Genomic DNA, 27,998 nt, shown 5'->3' with positions numbered 1-27,998 from the left:
TCTCCTATACAGCTTTTATTCCACATTTTTCCCTTCTTCATCAAGATCTATCTTGGGTGCAATTGCAATGGGGGTATCAATTGACTTACAAGAGTCCATGTTGAATTTTTTCAACAGTTCTTTAATGTACTTTTGCTGATAGATCATAGTTCCCGTAGGTGTTTGCTTTATTTGCAACAAAAAATAAATTTGATTCACCCATCATGCTTATTTCAAACTCAATCCCCATCATTTTAGCAAATTCCTTGAACATTATTTCATTAGTAGTCCCAAATAAAATATCATCCATATATACTTGCATAATCTGAAGATTTTTTCCTTTGTTCCTCAGAAACAATGTGTTGTCCACCTTTCCTCTTACAAAGTTATTGGTTAAGAGAAATTTTGAAAGCCTCTCATACCAGACTCTTGGAGCCTGTTTTAGTCTAGACAATGTCTTGTCTAACTTGAACACATAGTAAGGGAACTCTTCACTCTCAATACTGCTTGTTTAACAAACACATCCTCCTTGAGGTAACCATTCAATATTGCATCTTCATATCCTTCTGATAGCAGCAAAAGCAATTCGCATTATTATAGCTTCCATTCTAACTAAAGGAGAAAATGTCTCATCATAGGCAATTCATTCTTCTTGATTTTATCCTTGAACCACCAGTCTGGCCTTGTTCCTTTTGATATTTCCTGGTTTATCCAGTTTGTTTTTGAACACCCATCTAGTACCTATGACAGTTCTGTTCTTGGGTCTTTGCACTAGGTGTCGGGCCTTGCTTCTCTCAAAATAGCTTAGTGCCTCTTGTATGGCTATAATCCAATATGGATCCTTTAGGGCTTCCTTTATGATTTTAGGCTCAACCTGTGAGAGGAATGTTGTGAGTGCGCATAGGTTTCTCAGAGATGACCTAGTTTTCACTCGAGCATCAGGATCGGAGATGATGTTCTCAAGGGGGTGTGAGCTTTGATATTTCCATGGCCTAACTTGCATGCCTAGAGATAGTTCAGGTAAGGAGTGACCCAAAGGATCGGGGCCGGTAATTTCAGCTTCACCTGTCTAAGTATCAGTCAGTGTAGTGCTCTATTCTTCCTGTCCTTCCTAATCTCTCTCATCTTCCTCAGGATTCCCTGATCATCCTTCAGATTGTTGTCCAGGTTCTCCAAAAGTTCCTTCATCAGTGAGCCCCATATCATAGTCTCCATACTGCAAGCCTTTTTCAGCTATGTTGTTAGATTCATCAAAAATAACATGAACATTTTCTTCAACACGCATAGTTCTTTTACTAAATACTTTGTAAGCTTTACTATGTGGTGAGTAGCCCAGGAAAACTCCCTCATCATTTATGTCATCAAACTTACCTAGAGTTTTTTTGCCATCGTTGTGCACAAAATATTGGCACCCAAAAAATTTTAGGTGAGTGATGTTGGGCTTTCTTCCTCGAAGTAACTCATAGGGAGTCTTCTCAAGAATGGGTCTGAGCCTGCATCTGTTTAACAAGTAACAGACGGTATCGATTGCCTCAGCCCAAAAGTTCTTAGGCAGTCCACTGAAAATTAGCATGGTCTTGCACATGTCTTCTATAGATCTATTATTTCTTTTCATAACACCATTTTAACTTGGAGTTCTGGGTGTGAAGAAGTTGTGATCAATGCCATGAGTGCTACCTAACTCAAGGAATTTAGAGTTTTCAAACTCAGTCCCATGGTCTGTTCTTATACTTGAAATAACACTTCCCAGTTTCTGTTGAATCATTCTGACAAACACAGAAAACATCAAAAGTTTCATCCTTAGATGTCAGAAACAAGGTCCATGTGTACCTAGAGAAGTCATAAAAAATGAAAAATAGATACTTCTTGCCTCCCATTCTTTTCACTCTCATTGGTCCATGTGAAAACATTCTAGGGGTTTTGAAATACTGACAACTTTCTTAGATTCAAAAGATGACATTATATGCTTGCCTCTAACACAAGCATCACATATTTTGCCTGATGTGAACTCAACATTTAGTAGTCCAAGAACAAAGTCCTTTGCTGCCAACTTGCTGAGTTGAGATAGACTGGCATGTCCCAGTCTTCTATGCCATAATAGTGGGTCATTTTCTACTACACTTAAGCACGTATGCTCACTTTGGTGAAGAAACATAATAGATATCTTGTAGACATTTTTATGTCTCTTACCTTCCAAAATAATTTCATCAGTATCCAGCTTAGTGACAGTGCATAATTTAGAATTAAACTTTATCTTATTGTCTTTATCACACATTTGAGAAATGCTCGAAGATTATGTTTAAGACCAACTGCATAGTACACATCTTCTATAGCATGTGAGAGTGACTTACCAATCTTAATAATACTTGTTATTTGTCTCGTTTTTCCATTTTCAAATGACACACTCCCTTCTTGGAAGGCTGTTAGTGAGAGGAAGTTTTTCTTTTCACCAGTCATATGTCTTGAGCATCCACTGCCCAAATACTAGTCTTGTTTGTTTCCTCTCACTTTATCATGCACCAAAAATTACAATTTAGTCTTGGGAACCTAGACAAGCTTGGGTCCCTTTTTGTTTGAAAAATGATGAATCAAATCTCTCCTTACCCAGAAGAAATGCGTGTTAACAGTTATTTTCTTGTTGACCTTAATCCACTTAGTTTGGACAAAGGAATTGACTATGGGTTCTTTTTCCTTCTCCACATGCTTAAATAGCCCAAAGGTGTTCTTAAACTGAGCATGAATTAAAATCTAACCACATCGTGATGGCACCTATCGTGATACTAGGACAGCCAATTGTTACCCATTCACTCTGTTTTCCAATGTAAGACCTAAGAAAAATAATATTTTTAAACAAAAATCCAATAAGAAAAAAATAGAACTCAAATCCAGCGGAAAGAAATACATGCCCAACCTCGTGAGCAACATACTACAATTGTATGAAATATATAAGACTACATAGTCTAATAATGTCTAAGTAAAAGTACTATAAGGGAAATAAGGAAGGAGAAGGCAAAACTACGATCGCCAAACAGCTACCTCGCAATCTCCACAGAAGGCCTCCCACTGGCAAGATCAGCAACCGCTACAGTGCCCTGAGATACCTGGATCTGCACATAGGGGTGCAGGGGGTAACGTGAGTCCACCAACTCAGTAAGTAACAAGTCCAAACTATGGACTGATGGTAGTGACAAACCAAACCTCAACAGGTTGCAACAGTTAATTGTACGAAAAAGTAGACATGCTTATAATTCATGTAGTTTCTCAGAAATAACTAAAACACAGTATGAATGATACAGAGTATAAAGCTGAGGAAATTCTAAGTACCAATGCACAGATAGCATGATCAATGTCACGTATGATACCTCCACTCACAGTGCTCAACCACTCGGTACTGCATACGGCCCACTCGGCCTAGAGAAGATCCATCCCGAAATGTACGTACATCATAGACTATAAGTCACCCAGTACCGAGGAAAAATAGGCCAATCCAGCCTCATGGAGAAGATCCATCTCCATACCAATACTTCGGACGAGATCCATGTCCAGGGAAGACCCATCCCTCAATATCACCAACTACTGCACTCAGTGGGGGTGTAAAGACCCCGAAAGGGCTTCTCTAAGCCCAAGCGCTATATCAATGCCAGCTAAAGCATGATCAATATCTTGCTACGACGTGCAGCCCAATCCCATACTGTCAATCAATATCCGGCTCTCGGCCTCACTCAGTCAATACTCTCCAGCCTCACACACAGAGGCTAAAATGTCATGATACAAGCCCAAACAATGATATGATATATCAAGTAGCAATAATTGAGACTGAGGCATGATATACCATGCATGAACAGGACTGAGTATAGATTATAAATGAAGCTAATGACATGACAGCAAGAAACGACCTCTCAGGTCTCAACGATATTGGCTTGAAGCCTTAACATGATATTTAGCATGATTTGTACCTTATCAACTTAATCACATAATTACAACACAAATATCATCAAGAAAGAGTTAGTAAGTGGTTCCATGGAATGATCCTGGCCGCATTTCTCACGGTGCACGCCCACACACCCGTCACTTAGCATTGTGTCACCTCAATAGTAATCATAAAACACACAGTTCGGGGTTTTGAACCCTCAGAACCAAGTTTGAAAGAGTTACTTACCTCAAGTCAAGCCAAACTCTAGCTCGCGATGCCTTTTACTCTCAATTCGGCCTCTAAATACCCTGAATCTAACAAAAATCAGTATATAACCATCAAAATATACTAAGGGAACAAAGTCCACTTGAAAATAATCAAATTACATCAAAATCCTGAAATTGGTTAAAACCTAAACCCTGGGCCCATGCCTCGGATTCCAATAAAAATCACAAAACTAGAATCCTTACACTCTCACGAGTTCATACATACCAAGAATACAGAAATACGGCCACAAATGACCCCTTAAATCCCTAATTTTAGGTCTCCAATTTTCCAAGCCCTAGAACCCAATTTGCTAATGATTTTCCCATAGATTTCAAGCTTACAACCTTAAAAATTATCATAAGAACGAGTTTATGGACCAAGGACCTTACTTCTAAGAAACCCTCTTGAATTCTCCCATGAATTTGCTCTCCAAAGCTTCTTCCCGTTTGAAATGTTATGAAAAATAACCCAAATTCGCGAAGGATGAAATATATATGTTCTAACCCAGCAAAACTGCATCTGCGGTCCGATTATCGCACCTACGGACCCGCACATGCGGTCCCAGGTGCGCATCTACAGATTTCACTTATCCGTCCAGCCACCACACCTACGATCAAATTCTGGCACCTGCGCCATCGCAGGTGCGCCCAAAGTTCTGCATCTGCGGCTCCATCCTTTACCTCTCTTGGTCACATCTACGACTTCATTTCTGCTTCTGCGGACCTACACCTATGGTCCCCAAGCCACAGGTGCGGTTATGATAGGAACTTAGCACTTCAGCTGCCAATTCTAACTCAAATCTCATGTCAACCATCCGAAATCACCCCGAGGCCCCCAAGACCTCAACTAAAAGCACGAGCAAGTCATATACCACCTTCCAAACTTGTACCAATCTTCAAAAAACCTAAAACAACATCAAAACATCAAATTAATCACGGATTCAAGCCTAAGAACTCTAAAAACTTTCAAATTCCACTTTCGATCAAAAAGTCTATCAAACCTCGTCTAAATGACCTAAACTTTTACACACACATCACAAATGACACCACAGACCTACTCCAACTGTCATAATTCCCTTCCGACCCCTATATCAAAATTTCACCTATCACCTGGAAACCGCCAAAATTCCATCTTCGCCAATTAAAGCCTAAGTCTACTCCGGACCTCTAAAATATATTCTGATCACGCTACTAAGTCCCAAATTACCTCCCGAAGCTATCCGAACCATTAAAATTCACATCTGAGCCCTTCTTCACATATGTCAACATCTGGTTGACTTTTTCAACCTAAGCTCACTCAAAAGAGACTAAGTGTCTCATTCCTTTCCAAAAACTCACCTAACCCGAACCAACCAATCTGATAACACATAACACAGCTGAACAAAACAATAAGAAGTAGAAATACAGGAAACAGAGCGGTAACTCATGAAATGACCGGCTGGGTCGCTATAAAGTCCAAGAACCTGGTTCTTAAGATCTTTGACATGTCCTTCAAGATCAGCTTTGTCAAATTCAAGTTTTTTTAGGTCAAGCTTAACACATGAAATGCTGTTTATAAACTGATCATTTCCAAAACTCAACCTATGTATCTCACTCATCATGGTCATTATTATGGAAATTAGTTTTTTTCAACATAGCATGAATATTTTCTTTCAAGTTAGAAATACTTTCCTGATTTATTTTATCTTCAGTCTTTGAGTTGCTCATGGCCATCATCCCTATCATTTCATTTTCTGTTTGTCTTTCTTCAATTGCCATTAGAGCAACTTCAATATTTTCATTTCTAAAATCCGACTCAAATGTCCTCCATATATCATGAGCAGAGATGCAAGAGGACACCTTTTACAGAGCACATCCACTTTGGTAGGGAAAATTGGTCCATGATTGACAATTATCCATAGGTTAAAATCAGTAGCTTGAAGGAACGTTTCCATACACATCTTCCATTCATCATAGTGGTGTCCATCAAATAGAGGTGGTCTTTCAATGTGCATTCCTAGCTATATCGAAGGTTCAGTATTAACCGCTTTGTGTGTATCTGTCACTTCATAAAGACTTATAGCATCAGCCTCCTTTTCTTCCTCTTTATTACTTCCACTGTCCTCATATGCTGCTACAAAGGTTTGTTTCATGGCCTCAATGAATCCTTTTGCCTAGGATTTTTCCTTTGTTTAGGCCTCTCTCTTTCATTTTTTCCCTTTTTCCTTTTCGACACTTTCTTTCTTCCATTCAATTTTCCACATGGGACAGTCCTTGATCATGTGATCCCGCTTATTGCACTTATGACATCTATCGTATGAAGTTTTATCAATCTGCTTAGATTTTCCATTGTTTTCTCTCTTAGATGTATTCTTGGAATTCTTCATGAACATTTTGAACTTAGCAAACATTGCTAGGTCAAATTCATCATTGTCAGATTTATCTTTTCATATGCCTTAAGAACCAAGGCCTTATCTCTCTCTGGTTCCTCGTTGCACAATTCTATCTTTCTCATCTCATGGGTCTTTAAGTTTCCAATCAACTCGTCTAGTGAAATCTTGTCCATCTACTTTGCTTCCCGGATGGTTGTGACCTTTGATTCCCATGAATCTAGGAGAATCCTTAGAACATTGCTAATCAATTCTTCAGAAGTGAACCTTTCCAAGTGATTTCAGTTCATTTGTTATTATGGTAAACTTAGTCATCATCTCTTTGATGGGTTCAGACTTCTACATAGAGAAGAGATCGTAATTCCTCATAAGCAGCTCAAGCCTTGATCTCTTCAATTGATTTGTTCCTTCATGAGCCGTTTGAAATGCATCCCAAATCTCCTTTTCATTAGAGCATGCAAATATCCTGTTGTACTCATCAGGCCCAAGTCCACGGATGAGAATCTTCTTGGCCTTTGCATTCTTCTCCATCATTTTGAAATCTGATGCCGCTAATTCAGAGGGGTCTAGGAACAGTTTCATTTTTTCAATTTTGTTTGGTGGGAGTTAGTGGCCCTCGATTCACTATTGTCCATAGTTCATCATAACGACTCAGCCAGTCGTCTCGTGAATTATAGCTCTGTTTCCCCCATTTCTACTTCTTTATGTGTTCCTTAGCTGTATTTCATCATATCGTGTTGGCTGGTTCGGGTTCGTAGTGGTTTCGGTGTGGAATAAGACACTTATTCCCCTATTTAGAATCTTAAGTTAGATAAATCAACCAGATGTTGACTTATATGTAAACAATCTCGGATGTGAATTCTGATGGTTCGGTTAGCTCCGTTTAGGTGATTTTGGACTTGGGAGCACGTCCAGAATATAATTTGGAGGTCCGTGGTAGAATTAGTCTTGAATTGACAAAATTGGAAATTTGGTGATTTTCAATCGGCAGTGGGAATTTTGATATCGGGGTTGAAATGGAATTTTGGAAGTTGGGGTAGGTTCGTAGTATTATTTATGACATGTGTGCACAATTTTAGGTCATTCGAGAAAGGTTTGGTAGGTTTCGAAATCGTTTGCAAAATTCAGAAGTTTAGAAGTTTTTAGGCTTGAATCTGAGGGTAATTTGGTATTTTAATGTTGTTTTGTGTGTTCTGAAGGTTTGACCAATTCTTTATGTTGATATGTGACTTGTTGGAATAAATGGTAGAGGTCTCGAGGGCCTCGACTTGATTTCGGGTGGTTGATGGAACAAGGTTGAAATTTGAGGAATGCTGAAGATTTTACTCAACTATCATAACCGCACCTGCGGAGTGGGGACTGCAGGTGCGAGCCCGCAGAAGTGGAGAAGGGGCCGCAAATGCGGCCAAGGCTGAGGTTGGCTTGGAGCCTCAGGTGCGAGTAGGGGAGCGCACCTGCGAGATCGCAGGTGTGATGTTGGGACCGCAGATGCGGTTTCTGAGGGCTTAAGTGAGAACTGCACCTTCGATGTATTTCTCGTAGGTGCGGCATCGCATAAGCGACATAATAACCGCAGATGCGGAAGTTCTGGGTAGAATGTATAAAAGGTGGACTTCGCGAGTTTTAGTTCATTTTCCACCATTTTTAGTCAGCTTTGGAGCCTTTGAGAGCGATTTTGAGGAGGAATTCAAGGGTTTATCTGCAAGGTGAGTGGCTTGAGCCCTAATACTTGTATATGTGATGATTTTCCGTTGATTAATCATGTAATTGCTGAAGATTAGGGGTGAAAATGAGGGGTTAGGGCTTGGGAATTGGAGAGTTTGATATGGGGATTTGAGGGACCATTTGATGTCGAATTTTTGATGAATTTGGTATGGATAGACTCATGAGTGAAAGGGCTTTCTAGTTTTGTGATTTTTGTCGTATTCCAAGACGTAGGCTCGGGGCCGGATTTGGGAACATTTCTGGATTTTTGTCTAAATTGATAGTTTTTCATATGGAATTGATTCCTTAGCCTATATTGATTATATTGTATTGTTTTTTGTTAGATTCGGGATGTTTGGAGGTCGTATTTTGTATCGTTTTTACTATTTTGAGATGATGGGCATGTTAGGTGACGGGCGTATAGGCGTGCACTGTTGGGGATTGTTACTTGGTCCATCCCATAGCAAGTATAAGTTGCATATTTGGTTAAAACTATATAATACTTATGTGTTTTAGAAAGAATTTTTGTAATTTGGGCTGAATGTCATATTTGGGCCTCGTGCCAGAGCTGTATGGACCCTTATGGGTCTTTTTCTTATTATCCTCTCACTGTCTTTTGTTAAAAATATATACTCAATCATGTTATACTTATTGATTTCATAACTCAGTCTTCATTACTCTATTTCGATGCACATAAAAATGTTGTTTTGGGATGAGCACCCTATTTTTTTTTAATGATAGCCCGAGTGGCTTGAGAGGTTTATGACTAAGTAAGGCTGAGGGCTTGTTTTGTGAGGATAATTATGGGATCGGGCAGCACGCCGCAGCATGTTGTATCTAATTCATGATTGAGTGAGGCTGAGGGCCTGATTGATTTATGCCACGAGGTGGCTTGTTATAGCGCTTGAGATGAAGGAGCCCCTCCGGAGTATGCACACGCCTAGTGAGCGCGAGTACCCTGTGAGTGATATAAAATATGCCCAAGGGGATGTATATGAGTGACTGTGAGGTTTGCCCGATGGGTTGTATATGAGTGATGCTCTTCCTGAGGGGCTGCTTATGAGTGATGTTTTACCCGAGGGGTTGTTTATGTTTTCATCATTTTTAATCACTGTTACACTGAGCCTCTTGTTTGAGAATTGTTGGAAAATGTCTTCAAATGATTTTACTGAAACTGAGTTTAAACGAAATTGTTTGATTCAAACTCTGCTTTTAAAAGCCTGCTATATTTCTACTGAGATTTCATGATATGAACTTATATGTTTTATTGCTCGTCACTGCTTCCCAGCCTTTATTTACTTTGGTTACTTAATGAGTTGGTATACTCACATTACTCCCTGCATCTAGTGTGTAGATTATAGCACATCAAGACCCGGTAGCGGCTATTGACTTGTCACGACCCAAATCGAAGGGCCGCGACGGGCACCCGATGCCTTACTCAACCGAGTACCAACATAACATATCTTTCTTATTATACTATCTTGAGTAAATGAGCCAGAAACCCGTCATGAGATAACAAGAATAAAACATAAGGGAATATTCAATATATGACGACCCAACATGATATACAAATTTATACATGTGACATACAGGACTATAAGGCCGACATGACCATGTGTAAACTCAACACATAGGCCAACAAGGCCATACAAGTATCCATAAACCTGACATCTATCTACAAGCCTCTAAAAGTACATAAATCATAAAGGTTGGGACAGGGCCCCGACATATCAACCAATACATATCCAAAGCATACTGACCAAATAGGCAACTCCGGAGCAAGTGGAGTGCACCAACACCTCCGCTGAGCTGATAGCCTACTAGGAGGAATGTCAACCTATCAATTGGGACCTGTGGGCATGAAACGCAGCGTCCCCGGCCAAAAGGGACGTCAGTACAAATAAAGTACCGAGTATGTAAGGTAGGAAAACATAAATAAGAACAGTAATATAAAGAGAGATAGAGGAGATACAACCTGTAACATCTGCGTGCATCTGGGGGCTACACATGAAATGCATAATACCTATATATACATAAACTTTTAAAAATATACGCCTCTGTAGGCATCATCATCATCATATCGTACCCGGACTCAAAGAGGATTCGGTAAAAATAAACGCGACCACGTGGAGCTCGGTAAATCAAACTGATCAGTGGTTGCACAATAGGTGTCGTACCCGACCTACTATAGCGCGTCTCGGTAGAGTAAAATAGATACTATATATAATGCATGCTAGACTCATGGAATCACGTTCCAAACCTTTTGGAGTGACTTATGGTCGTTGCACCTTCGATTAACATTATGGACATCATACCATCAATATGAGCTTCTATAGGATTCAAGGATCATACATACTTGCTTAAAATAACTTTATAAGGAAAGAACAACATGGGCAACCTTAGTTTCTAGGAGTAGATCCGTTATGAAATAGCGTATTCATTTCACTTTAGATCATGCCAAAAGAAAGAGGAAAGTGCCTTAACATACCTTAACCATGGTGAGGCCTTAATACCTCCCGAGCTACTCTTCAAACAACTCAACTCAATCTACCATTGAATAAGGAGATTCAAAATCAGTGTTGAATAAAGGCTAAGTCTGCAACTTAAACTTGTAGCTCGTTTATATAAATTCGGGCAGCATCTCCCCTGTAACAAGAGCCTCCTCCAATATCATATACCAACAACAATTACCAGAGAAATCCAACAATACATAATTATCAATAACTAGACACCATAAAACAACAACAAGTCATAACTATTTTACGACGAGCGACAAGCTCCAATTGGAATTCGTATATCCCATATCATCCCTTATAGACTTTTTATTATAACTTAATAGTATATTAACATGATAATGAAGTCATTCATAAATAATGCTATCCTTATACCATATATTCATAACAAAGAAAATGATCCACAACTCCAATTATTCTTAATTAGTAACTTTATGCACTAGTTCATGTCTAGTTCATCCATTTAACTTAACCAATGCCAAGATAACCTTAAGAACCTATAGGAACACAATATAATTACCTCATACAGTAGATGCAAGTTGAAACCCATATTATATTTAGCTTACAACAGCCCAATATACCCCAATCAATTCATATCCAAAACGACGACTATAGTAGTGTCAAACATAATGACTAATCCATGATTTTGCCATTATGTGGTGTTTCTCCACAACATTTATACTCAAAAAACGCCATTTAATAGCAACAAAATAGACAGCCCAAAAGCTACATGAAACAGCCCAAAAACATTCCATTACAAGTCAAATAACTCGAACTCACGGCTTCCGATCACCGTCCCGTGAGTTCTAACTATTATGAAATCAATTAATCAAACTTCCTTGATATTTAAGAGCTTAAAACCAAAAATTAAGAATTTTTCTTAACTATTAAATACATTTCAAAACTCAAACTACAAAGAAAAAGAGATGCAATATAGCAACACTTACGTTGTGGGGATCGTTCTAGTGTTATTGCTTCTTGATTTCGTGCCCGGGATGATGGTATTGTTTGAAACCCTTGTAGAGAGCTTAAGGGTGATGTTAGGGGTCTTATTTGGTCGTTCGCTCTGGAAATATGCAGAAGGATACGAGATAAAGGAGATAATCTCCATTTTGTTGAAAAGTCAAAAAAGGTGCTACTTGGAACCCTATAATTGGCTCGTCTTCCAACGCTTATAACTTTTTATCCGGGTGTCGTATGAGAAAACGGTTAAGAGTGTTGGAAACTACATTCTAAGACCTTAATTTTGGTATATAATATGTCCCAAAAAGACCTCATATAGCACACGAAAGTTATTACTCAAAAAGCCTCATTACAAGGCAAATCCTTAGTCGGTTTTTCCGCAACTTAAATCCGATTTTTCTCAAACTTTATACTTCATATACAAACATCATATATAGTCATATCATGGCTTTAAACCCATTTAAATCATGATTAAAAAGTCTCATATTGATCTTAACTTGCTTAATACTTCGGCAAACCTTTCTTGTCCTTGTTGAAGGATTTCATCCTTTTTAAGATTACATCAATTGACTCACGACGTACTTTCAGGTACAAAAACATGGGTTGTAACATTATTCCCCCCCTTTGGAACATTCATCCTTGAATGTTGACTGATGCGCTTCTCATTCTCATACCATATGGCTCTTATGAATACTTTAATATTGTCCTTTGTCATCTAGGTAATTGTTCTGTGAATAAATTTAAAAACCAGGGCATTCCCCCTTTTAGGCCTATTCTCACCTCTCGAATTATGGTTGGATTTCTTCCAATCTCGTAACTTCGACTACCTTCTATGATGTATCCTATATGACTATGTCCTTTTATGCACGACACTTCTCTCCTTTTTTCCTCCAGCTTTTTGCCAATCTCTTGGCTTCACTTTGTGAATACATATATAGAACTATGACATGATGTCCCTCTGGGAATATATAGGTATACTTAAGCTCTTCGCTTGGTATTTTTCTGAATGTACGACTATTGTTATATTTCGTTTTATAGCCTTGGTATTATTACCGAGGTGTGCTACACAACTCTAGGTTACTTTCTCATTGCTTGTCCCATAACCTGCTGGCGCAACCCTGCCACATTAGGAACATATAATCGACCTTGATATCTGAGGACTCCATCTCACCCTGCCACATTAGGAACATATAATCGACCTCGATATCTGAGGACTCCATCTCCTGTAATCTCAAATAGTGTCTTCTCTTTTGAGGGTTTGTATCTCTATAATGATCTAGCACATTATCTTCATACTGGCATTCCTTCACTTCAGTTACTAAAGAGGAGGTTTCCATGTCCTAAGTAGTAACTCTGGTACCACCTACATCTATTAATCGAATTCCAAGATTAGCTAGCAGATGAATCTCACAAGCTATCTCACTCTTCTATGCCTGTAAATATGATAGGCTACACATAGATCTACGATTGAGGGTGTTGACTACTACATTCACCTTCCCTGGATGATATAAAATATAAAAATCATAGTCTTTCACTAACTCCAACCATCGTCTCGGATGTAATACATTGTCACTAAGGCTCGCGTCTCATCGGGGAACATCTGAAGTGATTTTCTTGATGCACCTAGGGACGATACTACACTTCAATAACTGTATTTTCATAACATCCCAACGTATTCATCTTACGGGGGCATTCTAATATCGTGCCATCCATGAAATCCCTTTTCTTTAAATCATTACTCAATCGAAGGCCCAAACGTCATTCTCTTAACTATCACAATTACACCCTTATTCTACTACCAGGGCAGTATTCCATCTCTTCTAATTGCTCCTGTTCTTAGACTCCTCTGAGTTCATTCAAAGTGTACCGAGCTTTCTAGAGCTCATGGAAAGCATCAGCTCTCTTGTTTTGATGGGTTTAATCATGAGACCTTGACTATTATTGTCACCTTCTCACTCACATTTACCATACTTACCTTTAAATCTCGCACCGTATCTTCTATCTATTTCATAACCTCCCTTCTACATTGGTGGAATTCACATCCATACCTTAAAGCTCTACTATAATACTTGCAACCCTGGTACATACACAATCTGGTGGGAGCTTCGTATTAACGTCTTATGAGGCTGGTACTCTTCTAATTGCTTTATCGTAGAGATTTTATAGAATATGATTGTTGTACTATATCTCTTATACCTCTGGTATTGAAAGTGCTCCTGATATGGTTTGAGTCATGATTTCTATAATCATCTAGGTCTAACAATCGGACTCATGATGTAACTTTCGAGCTTCCTCTTCCTTCTCAGCCTTTAATTAAGCTTAGGCTATCTTCCAATCTTTAGCTTAGGGTATTAGCTATTACATTAGCCTTATATGGACGCTATGTAGCATCCAAGATATAATCTTCTAACAATTCAAGCCTTTATAGGTGACGTGGACTTAATTCTTTCTTTTAATTTATACCAGAGTCTCCTATAGTTGTATGAATGTCAACATATATGTTGCATAGATATAACTCTGAAGTCTTAAGTGCATTCACAACATAATTAACGCTGGATCATTGATTGAATAATTCCTTTTGTGCCTTCTCAGCGTTCTTTAAATGTAAACAATCACTTTTCCTGGTCGTTATGCCACTTGTTGCATGAATACTTGGCTTATCTTATTGCCCGCCAATACTTGAATTTCCTATAACTCGTATGATCTCAAATATAACTTTTGACTTCCCGTTCATTAGTCACAATAGGTGCCACTTTCTTATGGAATGTATACCATATTGTAGTGAGACTGTTGTTACAAGACCATTTCTTCTTTATATCGTTATACTTAAGTTGAAGCCTTCTTCCTTATTTTCTCAGCTAATCTTGTAGTACTTAAGGAGACCTTCTGGATCTTGTAAAGTTACGATCTTCTTATACTGTATTCCCGAAGGAATTTTCGATGTTATTACTCGCCTATAAACATCCTTAGTTACATACCTTCATGCCCTTGTGCTCGTAGGGTTACTTCTAAACTCAGATTTTGATTGTCTCCTTAGTGGCACTCTCCAATATTTCCGTAACACTTATAGGGTACCTTTAGTAACCCAACTCCTAGCTGAATATTTCTCAAGGTTACGACATCATATCTGCGAGACTAAATTTACTAGATTAGGATTCACTACGTTTATCTTGCATGACCTGCTGATTTGCTTATAACCTCTTGTATAGCCATAACTTGGCTCTTCCTGAATCAATTACAAACCACTCGTTGGTCCATTCTCATATTTATATTCCGTTTAATCTTTCTTTAGTTAATTACTTTGTCTTAAGTTACCTCTCGTATTGGTTCCTTATGTATCAAGTGTTCATTTGCACTTATTTATCAATATCATCGGGTGCGCAACCCTTACCGCTTCTCTCCGGTGTCATGCTTGCATAATGTTCTAGAGTCATATCATATCTATAGGATCTGAATAGATGCTATCTTATTCCTTTCACCCTTTTACCGCATTCCTCCTTAACTATTCCATAGTTACCTCTTCATCTTGCCATTTTTTTCACATCTTCACTAACATCTTACTCGCCTTGCGATAACCTCTCTATATCGGGGATAATTGAATTTATTAAGCACAAGGGTGACACTTAGTGTAACTGGCAAACTTACTCCCTTAAGCTTAACTTTGCTCCACGTGCTTGCTTTAGGGAAGCATCTTCATAAATGAACCTTAAAGGTTATTCTTTTGTTGTCCATTCTATTATTGTCGAAATGATATCTCTGAAATTCACATGATATCAACTATTATAAAATCCTTCAGTCCCTAATTCATGTTCAGTTTATCTTGTTCACCAGCCCATACTAATTTCTACTACTCTGGGGTCTAACCTTTCCTCCTGGTAATCACGTTGAAGTCACCAACTCATTCTCGAAATAAGGATATGACTTTATGGCCTATACTCATTTATTGCCTCAAGGCCTGTCACCTCTTGTATTTTCCTTCACTCGACTATAGACTCTGTCATCGTGTCATATTTTGATTTAATGTTATCACCCATATATTACATCTTACTGAGGATGCTTCATTTACTCTCTTCTTAAGGTTGTAGGTTAGGGGAGAGTGTGAATATTTCTACAGCGCAATAGAGGGAGACTATCCAGTTAGGAGTTAGACTAGGAATGTCATTGGTCGTCTATTGATGCAGGGCTTTCCCTTCTAGTTGTACTATACCAGCCATCTATTTCGTATTTCGTATTTTGTATCCTGTATTCCATATTTCGTATCTCTTATATATTGTTGTTGTTATTGTTGTTATTTTTATTACGCATTTCTATGGTACTAATATATCATCTCCTATTGCTTTTTTGAGCCGAGGGTCTCCTGGAAACAGCCTCTCTACCCTTCGGGGTAGGGGTAAGGTCTGCGTACATATTACCCTCCCCAGACCCCACTTGTGGGATTATACTGGATCGTTGTTGTTGTTGTTTGTTGCACTATCCTTCAAATACATTAGTTAATGATAACAACCCTTCCATAATTTTTGGTTACTCTAACCCGAATTGAATCTTGATATCACCTTCTTCTTTTAAACTATATTTGTTAGCTCCCATAGGGCACAACTGAGATGGGTGTGGTTAATTGTATATATTACCGTCAATATTGAAGGTAATACTAATACTTACATTTCTCTGCCTGAATTGTAAATACGAATAATCTTCATTAACTAGGTACCTCGTACCCTTCGTCATCTTGCTTGTTTTACTTGCTGAAACTTGTGTCTACTTTCCGATTCACTTATTCCTTTTTACTATACAAGTGGATAGATATTCTTGTCTTAGGACTCCTTATCAAGAAGCTTACACATCTTAGAACACACATGATCTGCTAAAGACACCACATTTGCTCATCATAAGCATGATGCAAAATCGAGTTTCTCTGACTCAACTCTTCCACAACCACATTCAATCTCATACCAACTGTTTATGTGGATGAGGTATTGTTGTATTACGAATATAATAGAATTTAGAAGTTTGAATTCTTACAATTGAGCTCTACAACACGATCTAGAGCAAGAGAAAGAGTGACAATCCTAACTGCCCTGTAGCCTCCTGCTTATAAGTGTGGTGCACAACACACCTATAAACAAGACTCTACTAGACACGGCTTGTAGACTCCCTAGGATAGAACTGTTCTAATACCACTTCTGTCACGACCCAAACCGAAGGGCTGCGACGGGCACCCGGTGCCTTACTCAACTGAGTACCAATATAACATATCCTTTGTATTATACTATCTAGAGTAAATGAGCCAGAAACCTGTCATGAGATAACAAGAATAAAACATAAGGGGAAACTAAACATATGACGACCCAACATGATATAAAAACTTATACATGTGACATACGAGCCTATAAGGCCGACATTACCATGTGTAAACTCAACACATAGGCCAACAAGGCCATACAAGTATTCATAAACCTGACATCTGTCTACAAGCCTCTAAGAGTACATAAAATCATAAAGGTTGGGACAGGGCCCCGCCATATCAATTAATACAGATCCAAAGCATACTGACCAAATAGGCAACTCTGGAGCAAGTGGAGTGCACCAACACCTCCGCTGAGCTGATAGCCTACTAGGAGGAATGTCAACCTATCAATTGGGACCTGCGGGCATGAAACGCAGCATCCCTGGGCAAAAGAGACGTCAGTACAAATAAAGTACCGAGTATGTAAGGCAGGAAAGCATAAACAAGAACAGTAATATAAAGAGAGATAGAAGAGATACAACCTGTAACATTTGCAAGCCTCTGGGGCCACTGACATGAAATTCATAATACATATATATACATAAACTTTTAAAACATACGCCTTTGTAGGCATCATCATCATCATATCGTACCCAGCCTCAAAGAGGACTCGGTAAAAATGTACACGACCATCATAAGGCTCAATAGAATTGTACCCGGCCACGTGGAGCTCGATAAATCCAACTGATCAGTGGTTTCACAATAGGCGTCGTACCCGGCCTACAATAGCGCAGCTCGGTAGAGTAAAATAGATACTATATATAATGCATGCTAGACTCATGGAATCACGTTCTAAACCTTTTGGAGTGACTTAAGGTCGTTGCACCTTCGATTAACATTATGGACATCATACCAACAATATGAGCTTCTATAGGATTCAAGGATCATACATACTTGCTTAAAATAACTTTATAAGGAAAGAACAACATGGGCAACCTTAGTTTCTAGGAGTTGATCCGTTATGAAATAGCGTATTCATTTCACTTTAGATCATGCCAAAAGAAAGAGGGAAGTATCTTAACATACCTTAACCATGGTGAGTCCCTAATACCTCCCAAGCTACTCTTCAAACAACTCAACTCAATCTACCATTGCATAAGGAGATTCAAAATCAGTGTTGAATAAAGTCTAAGTCTGCAACTTAAACTTGTAGCTCGTTTATATAAACTCGGGCAGCATCTCCCCTGTAACAAGAGCCTCCTCCAAAATCATATACCAACAACAATTACCAGAGAAATCCAGCAATATATAATTATCAATAACAAGACACCATAAAACAACAATAAGTCATAACTATTTTACGACGAGCGACAAGCTCCAATTGGAATTCGTATACCCCATATCATCCCTTATAGACTTTTTAGTTTAACTTAATAGTATCATTAACATGATAATGAAGTCATTCATCAATAATTCCAGCCTTATACCATATATCCAATAACAAGGAAAATGATCCACAACTCCGATTATTCTTAATTAGCAACTTTATTCACTAGTTCATGTCTAGTTCATCCATTTAACTTAACCAATGCCAAGATAACCTTAAGAACCTCTAGAAACATAATATATTTACCTCATACAGTAGATGCAAGTCGAAACTCATATTATATTTAGCTTACAACATCCTAATACACCCCAATCAATTCATATCCAAAACGACGACTATAGTAGTGTCAAACATAATGACTAATCCATGATTTTACCATTATGTAGTGTTTCTCCCCACAATTTATCCTCCAAAAACTCCATTTAATAGTAACAAAATAGACAGCCCAAAAGCTACATGAAACAGCCCAAAAACAATCCATTACAAGTCAAATAACTCGAACTCACGGCTTCCGATCACCGTCCCGTGAGTTCTAACTATTATGAAATCAGTTAATCAACATTCCTTGATATTTAAGAGCTTAAAACCAGAAATTAAGAATTTTTCTTAACTATTAAATACCTTTTAAAACTCAAACTACAAAGAAAAAGAGATGCAATATAGCAACACTTACGCTGTGGGGATCGTTCTAGTGTTATTGCTTCTTGATTTCGTGCCCGGGATGATGGTATTGTTTAAAACCCTTGTAGAGAGCTTAAGGGTGATGTTAGGGGTCTTATTTTGTCGTGCTCTCTGGAAATATGCAGAAAGAGACGAGATAAAGGAGATAATCTCCATTTTGTTGAAAAGTCAAAAAAGGTGCTACTTGGCACCCTATAATTGATTCGTCTTCCAATGCTTATAACTTTTTATCCGGGCGTCGTATGAGCACACGGTTAAGAGAGTTGGAAACTACATTCTAAGACCTTCAATTTGATATATAATATGTCCCAAAAAGACCTCATATAACACACGAAATTTATTACTCAAAAAGTTTCATTACAAGGCAAATCCTTAGTCGGTTTTCCGCAACTTAAATCCGATTTTTCTCAAACTTTATACTTCATATACAAACATTATATATAGTCATATAATGGCTTTAAACTAATTTAAATTATGATTAAAAAGTGTCATATTCATCTTAGCTTGCTTAACACTTCGGCAAACCTTTCTTGTCCTTGTAGAAGGATTTCATCCTTTTTGAGCTTACATCAATTGACTCACGACGTACTTTCAGGTACAAAAATATGGGTTATAACATGACTAGTCCAGCTATAGATTCTTCTCGGAGTTGGCAAGGTAGTTGCTAGCAATTGTAGCCCTGTTCTTCTCCCTCCTATCTTTCTATAGTTTATTTTGTAGTTACATTTCCATACTATGTTAGTCTCAGTATTATTGGGCAGTTCTTAGTAGATGCTCATGACCAGTGACACTCCGATGTCGAGCTTTTCTTTTCGTACTTTGTTATTCAGATTTATCTTATGAAGTTTTATTAATTAAATAGCTTGAAGTTATCTTTTAAGTTAAAATATCGCGTTGTTTTTGGTAAAGAGTCGGCTTGCCTAGTTCCACGATAGGCGCCATCACGACATGGTGGATTTGAGTCGTGACACCGACCAAAATTGATCGGTTACTTTCTCGCAAAAATGCAACTAAAGAGTGTAGTATTTTTCGTTGAACAGAGGTGGTAAAGTAGTTGACTATCCTTGATTAATTTCATGTGGGGCACTCATTTTGCTTCCAAGATCTCTCTCGGTGTTAACCACGTGTGAGAGAACCCGCTCTAATATCAATTATTAGTTTGAGTGCCTTCCTAAATTACTAAAGAACTTGGTTCTTTACCTTACTCCTTCGGCATAAACAAAATAAACCGTAAAAACAAAAACAACAATTTTTACGAGGAAAATCACCTGGCTCAAAGGTTCAAAAACTACGACCTACCACATAGGATTTTAACTTCAACTTCACTAAAACAAATGAGCGAAATGTACCGATTACAAGACCTGTAAATCAATACCACACAGTTCTTCTACTTCAACTATTTGACTTACAAGCTACTCTAACTTGCAAACTCAAACAATTACTTCAACTCACAAATTATGTATGACACCTTGATTACAACTCGATTTATTAATACACATTCACTAACTGACTCAAGATGAACACTAAGACTAGTAATCGACTTGAGTGTTGAAAATGTAATTCCACAGTTGACGTGCAAAAACATGATGTCCTCAGTCCATCAAGGAAGTATTTAAGTTTACTGGGCTCCAAGATATTTTAGGAGTCTTATGCATAATCAACTTCTCATTTGATTGAACTCCTACAATTCTTATGATTTCACAAATTTTGTGACTCTTGTCTATCACTTATGCACGCATATCTTCTTGGACAACGGCCCTTATTATATTAACAGCCTTCTTCCAACAATTTCGGACTAAAGTAACTTGGTGAAAAAGTTACTGTCTTGTAAGAACCTTCAATAGCGACCTTGAGGACCTCGTTCTTAGAGTACTTCATCAGCTACCTTGAGGACCAGGTTCTTAGCGCACGTTCTCTGGATACACTTTGTTAATCATCAAAACCCCAATACTCAATCGATTCTACCCCTATTTTGATATTGTTCAAAAATAAATTCCTTGTTATAATTTCGTGTAGGACTATTCTACGAAAGTAAACTGTAAATATTTAGTTAGTCTGAAGTTGAATGGTGTCTTATTAATAACATCAACAACAACAACCCAGTATAATCCTACTAGTGGGGTCTGGGGAGGGTACTGTGTACGCAGACCTTACCCCTACCTTAGGGTAGAAAGGTTGTTTCCAAATATACTCTCGGCATCATTCCCTCCAAAAACTCTCACATTGCTCTTGGGGTGACTCGAACTCATAACCTCTTGGTGTCTTATTAGACCTAACTAATACAACTGATAAAACTGGCCATAGCCCGTGCTTATCTCTGGTGCATATATAAAGTTGAATCATTGTGTCTAAGATTAAAGAAAATCTCTACTTAATACTGACAAGGTAGACTTAACTTATAGACACGACAAGACTTGATTAGTGATATCATGTTCGTTTTACCGATCATTGTTTACTTTATTTTCTTAGTTACCAATATAGATACTAGTATTTGAGAAGCTAGGAACAGTTGGAAGCTCGTCAAATCTCTTGGTTTATCTAACCAGTATTTTTCATTTGAAGAGTATAACAGCTACTAATATTATCAACATCTTCAATGGAACTTGCAACTTTGGCACCTTGCTTGGAGCTTTTCTTTCTGATACCTACTTTGGCCGTTACAACACCCTTGGCTTTGCCTCAGTGTTTTCTTTCTTGGTATAATCTCCTTCTCATATAACATGAAAAACAAGAAATACTCACGTTGGAAAAAATTGAGACTAAGAGTGTGTTTGGTACAGCGGTAGTCATTTTCTATGAAAACTATTTTTTGGTGTTTTGTTGGTGTATAACATATTTTTAAGAAAAGATATATACTCCTAGATTAGTAATAATTTTAGTAAATCAGGAGTGTTTTGCTACAACTTTTGAGTGTAAGTTGAAGCAAGTAATATGAGTGAAAAGTTAAGATAGTTATAAGGAAAATGACTTTCGGCGCTAAGTGAGTGAAGTCATTTCTGCTCTTTTGGTAGAAAATTCCTCGGAAATTATTTTGTGATAACCACTAAACATACACTAGAAAATGTCTTCCTCGGGGGGAAAATTGTCTATAAAATGATTTCCGTCATGCCAAACACATACCAGATTTTATCTTACAGGGAATGCTTGTTCTGACCTTAACAGCAGGAGTCTCAAAGTTACATCCACCTGAATGTGGAAAAAATGCACCATGTGTGTTGGTCCAACAGCAGGGCAAATGACATTTTTACTAGGCGGATTCGGTTTACTCGTTATCGGTGCTTCAGGCATAAGGCCATGTAATTTGGCATTTGGAGCAGATCAATTTGATCCCAAAACTTAATCAGGAAGAAGAGGAATCAGCAGTTTCTTCAACTGGTACTATTTCACATACTCATTTGCTGTGATGGTATCACTGACTGTCATTGTGTATGTTCAATCAAGTATCAGTTGGTCTCTTGGATTGGCCATCCCTACAATTATGATGTTCCTTTCTTGCACACTTTTCTTTGTGGGCACTAAAATATATGTCAGGATTGTGCCAAAAGGTAGTCCTTTGTCAAGTATGGCACAGGTTGTAGTTGCTGCATTCAAGAAAAGGCATTTGCAGCTGTGTTTCTCACTCTTCAACTACATGCCTTCTAATTCCTTGAATTCTATGCTTCCTTACACTGATCAATTTAGGTAATTACTCTTGCCAGCATCAAAGTACTTAGCATGTTTAGCAAAATATTCGTGGAAACTAGAAGTGCTTATTTGTTTCGAAAAAGAAATACTTATTTTAAGCGTTCGGCCAAGTTTCTGGAAAAAACACATACTAGTGTTTTTGCATAGTACTCCATCCGTTCACTTTTACTTGTCCTCTATACGAAAATACATTTTTCATTTTTACTGGTCCACAATACTAAATCAAGAGAAGGACAATCTCTTTTTTTTTCATGTTTTACCCTTATCATTAACTACTTATTTCCCAAATCATTTCCCAAGACTTCTGGAAATGCTATCATTATTATGCGTAAAATTATAAAATACATACTTCATTTATTTTTTCTTAATGAGAATGCAAAGTCAAAAGTGGACAACTAAAAGTAAACGGAGGGAGTAGTAGCAAAAGTTGTTTTGTACTGTTGAAAAGAAGCTGAAAAAAGTGGCTTCCTCTTCGTGTCAGAAGTAAAAACATAAGTTGTTTCTAAAATTCTTAGGACAAAGATACCATTGTAAATTCTGTATTCACTAAATTACAAAAACTACACTCATGCATTGTGGACGTAAGGAGATTCTTAAAATTTGGTCAAACAGAGTGTAAGTTGCAAGTCAACAGTCAACAGAAATTGTTGACTAACTAAAACAGCTTATGATTCAGATTCTTGAGTAAAGCAGCAGTAATAACCCAAGAAGACATGATAAACTCAGTAGATGGATCAGCAGCCAACCCCTGGAGACTTTGCAGCATTCAGCAAGTGGAAGAAGTTAAATGCTTATTGAGAGTAATCCCAATATGGATTGCTGGAACTATCTATTATGTCTCTGTTGTCCAATCACAAAACTATGTTATCTTCCAAGCCATTCAAACTGATAGCAAACTTGGCCACATCAATTTCCACATCCCACCAGCATCTTTCATTGTTATTTCCATGCTGAGTATAACCATTTGGCTACCTATCTACGATCGCCTTTTACTTCCATGGCTTCAGAAATTCACAGGTATCGATGGCTAGTGGGACGACTATAGCCTTAATCTGCCTTGCCCTATCCTGCCCTGCTTCGAATTTTTTCACTTTCAACCCGCCCCCTTATTTTTTTTCATTATTTATCTTTTTTACAGGGAAAGAAGATGGAATTACCCTTCTTCAGAAAATGGGAATTGGAATATTTCTTTCTATCATCACAATGATCGTATCAGGCGTTGTTGAAGACAAAAGAAGAACCCTGGCAATGACTCGGCAAAAAGTGGAGATGACTCAGGGTAAAGGTGCAATTTCATCCATGTCAGGACTATGGCTAATACCTCAGATGGTATTATCAGGTTAACGCATTTTGCAAATCCATGATTGTTTTATAACTTTATTCATATTTGAACCTCAATTCGAAATATATAATGTGAAATGATGGTTTTCAGTCTTAGAAACACGTTTAGATTCTAAATTCTTCTTTTTTTTCCTCCCATGCTTTCCGTTGGTCAACAACCAACCAAAGTGCTTTATACTTCTTCACTACTCGTACAGGCTTGACGGAGTTAAGATGAATTGACGGAATCATTTAGTCTTTCAACTTTTTTTCAAAATGAAACTCAAACGCAATTTAACTTTCAAATACTCGCTTTTTTTCCAACTTTAACCAAATATTGTCCAAACTGATACAGGTCTTTCCGAGGCATTTACATTAATCAGTGAGAACGAGTTCTTCTATAAACAATGCCCAGAAAACATGAGGAGCATAGCAGCATCTTTCTTCTTTGTTGGATTGGCAGGGTCGAGTTATTTGAGCAGTTTCTTGTCATCAGTTGTTCATAAAACATCGAATTGGTTGGCTGAAGATCTTAATAAGGGAAGATTAGACTACTTTTATTACCTCATTGCAGCACTAGAGATTCTGAATTTGGGATATTTTCTTGTATGTGCAAAATGGTACAAGTACAAAGGAGGGAGAAGTGACAACCAATCGAATGAGTCAAAAGAACAGTCTGAGTTTTGACAACAAATTTTAGTGTAATGTAATCTTCACTCAGCGGAAATAGAGTATAGCAAGCTGAGGCTACATCATAGTTGTAGTTGCTTTGCTCATGATTTAATTCTTTCATAGGACCCAAAATAAAACGTAAAACAAGAAAGATGAAAATTATCTATACCATATCGAAAATTATTAATCTTATTCATTGAACTGTTGCTGATAGATTTGGACTTATTGGTACACGAGCACAAGCAGTAAATCCCTCAAAATCTGATGGAGGGAATACAGTACAAGAATGCGTTGACTTATGACCACCACAAAATACGTAATGAGGAAGGAAGATAGCATTGAGGAATGAGGAACTAAGTTACCTCTTTAAAACAATATCTTTATATAACCTTCATTCTATAAAAATTAAGTTTTTCTCCAAATTAATTTTTGATGTTATATTTTACCTTTTTACATCATTTTTACAGTGACATCTATCTTTATAGCACTGCGCTGTTAGTAAAATTACTCATCTGTAACAGACATATGAAATCACTAGGATTACCCATGATAAGTCTAAAGATTAACAGAAAATGAGAGGCGCACGATACGATTCTCTCTCATCGTAGTTTAGCAAACCTACGTCACCCATGGGAAAGAGAGCTCGGATCCCCTCTCAGAAAGCTCTAATGGTGCAGGCCAATGTTGCGAAGCACTGCACAGGTGAAATCAAAAGGGAATCAAGCTGGTACGAGTAGAAATTCGTGCAATTCTGAGAAAATAGAACAATTGGGAATTGAAGAGGTGAGTGGGAAGGTTCCGTTGGAGGCTGAGCAATTCGAAACTTCAGCAGTACAAGCTACTAAGCCAACAGTAATTGAACAAGCATCGAGCTCTAAATCGAGGCAGCAATCAAATATTGGAGGTACAGAAGATCCACAAGGTGAGGCTACTATTCCATTGCATGTAGTAATAGAGAAGTCACAGATGCGAGAAGTAGTGAGGGTAACTGATAAGAAGGGTAGGATATCCTGGGCTGGTGAAGTTGAGGCTGAGGAAGAATTGTTGAAGAAGCCTTCGATTTGGGACAATTTTGACATAACCAAAGTCTCAAATGCAGGTTTCAAATTGGACTCTGTAGCACCAGAAATGCATTGGAAAACACATGTTTGTGAGAGTGAAATTGAGGATATTAGTACTGAATTGGCTTATTGGAAGAATGCAGTAGTGTGTTATGTACTTGGGGCACATCCATCATTTGCGGTGTTAAATGGATTTATCCAGCGAATGTGGGCAAAGCATGGAATAAACAAGATATCTATATTGAAAAATGGGATAGTACTAGTTCGATTTGACACAGAGTTAAGGAAAAATGAGGTGGTGCAAGGAGGGATATACCATTCTGACAATAGACCTTTCATAGTTAAAGCTTGGGATCCTACTATGAAATTCAATAGAGAAGAGTTATACTCGGTTCCTATATAGGTGAAATTACCAGGATTAGACTTCAAGTATTGGAGTCCAAAAGGGCTTAGCAAAATTGGAAGCTTAATTGGTAAATCTTTAATGGTTGATCATCAAACAGAGAAGAAGCTAGGCTTAAACTTTGCTAAGCTTCTCATTGAAGTTGACATTGATAGTCCATTACCAAAGAAGATAATGTTTAAAAATGAAAGAGGTAATTTGGTCGAGCAGAAAGCTCAATACGACTAGAAACCTATTTTATTCAAATGTTGCAACAAGTATGGCCATAATGAGGAAGTTTGTAGAAGGAAGCAACCAAAAACTCCACAAAAGCAAACAGAGGATCAGGCAAATGAAGTAGCCAAGGGAAGGGAGAAGGGCAAAGAGAAGACAACAGACAATGCAAGACCAGCTAGCCTTACTGCTAAGGAAATATACAACAAAGAGGTTGAAGGAGCAAAGGGTGTGCCACATGAAAAAGGGGCTGCACCAATGAATCATAACAAGAGGAATCAGGTAAATGGAGCAGGGTGGATAACTCCACTAAACACAAGCAAGCAAGCATACAAGCAAGTGCAGCAGGTGCCAACACAGAATTCTTTTTAGGCTCTTAACAGAACTAAACAACCTGATCAGTTGGACAACATGGCAAGTCGCAATGAGGGAGGCTCAAAATACCTCTCTAGGTAATGGATAATATCCTATGCTGGAATATTAGGGGTCTTAGTGGCCCTAAGCAAGCATAGGGAAGTTACAATCCTCTGTAATAGTGAGAATATAGGTTTGCTTGAGCTGGTTGAAAATAAGGTCAAGGCTAATAAAAGAAGTGAGGTGGTGACAAAAATGTTTAGGGGTGGAATTGTCTAACCAATTTAGAGCACCATTATAATGCTAGAATCATGTTGGTATGGAGGCTGGATTATTTTCATGTTACACAAATGAGTAGCAATGCACAGGCTGTGACATGTCATGTAGTGCATTGCAACTTAAAAACTCCTTTTATACTTACTGTGATGTATGCCTATAACACAAGAGAAGGAAGAAAGAACTATGAGGTTACCTGGAATCACGATGTAAACTTCCCTGGCTGCTCATGGGTGACTTTAACTCGATACTGAATATGGAAGATAGCATAGGAGGGAGCCCAATGATACTCCTGAGGTATGGGATTTTCAGCAATGTGATACCACATGTGGACTGATAGAACTTCCCTCAAAGGGGAGCAGATATACCTGGAGCGATAAGCAGGGAGGTAGTAGAGTGTACTCAAAAATAGATTAGGTGTTTGTGAATGCAGATTGGTTGAATACCATGCTAGACTTTGTAGCTATGTTCAAGACAGAAGGGATCGGTGATCACTGCCCTGTAAAGATTGAGCAAATCAAGAATGGAAAGAATCCAAAGAAACCTTTCAAGTACTGTAATGTATGGTCAAGTCATCTAGAGTTCCAGACAAGAGTATCACAGGTGTGGCAAACACCTATAGAAGTGTGCATGATGTTTCAAGTAGTTAAAAAATTGAAAATGCTAAAAGAAAGTCTGAAGGAGTTGAACAAGAAGTTCTTTAAAGACATTGAGGCAGAGTCAGCAAAAGATAGAGAAGAAATGCTCTTGGCACAATTGCCATTGCAAGATAATCCCTTGGATGAGAGACTACAAGAACAGGAAAGGGAAAGCTACTTCAACTTCAGGAGATCATCATACTTGGCAGAAGTTTATTTAAAACAAAGGAGCAAGGCAAGCTGGATTAAACTAGGAGATGACAATACAAATTATTTCTATGCAGTCATCAAGCATAGGAAACTTCAACAATCAATAGTTCAATTGAAGGACAAAGAAGGTAGACTACAGATAGAACCTGAGAGAATAGTAATATATTT

General features: G+C 38.0%; 1 pseudogene; it reads left to right on the top strand.

Annotated features, from left to right (window-relative positions):
- The first annotated feature begins 19,616 nt into the window (after positions 1-19,616).
- LOC107781514 (protein NRT1/ PTR FAMILY 2.11-like) lies at positions 19,617-24,690 on the top strand (annotated as a pseudogene).
- Positions 24,691-27,998: the final 3,308 nt, after the last annotated feature.

Source organism: Nicotiana tabacum, chromosome 8 (genome assembly GCF_000715075.1).
Source record: "Nicotiana tabacum cultivar K326 chromosome 8, ASM71507v2, whole genome shotgun sequence".
In the NCBI taxonomy this organism is placed as follows: Eukaryota; Viridiplantae; Streptophyta; class Magnoliopsida; order Solanales; family Solanaceae; genus Nicotiana; species Nicotiana tabacum.
This window is presented reverse-complemented; position numbering and strand designations above follow the sequence as displayed.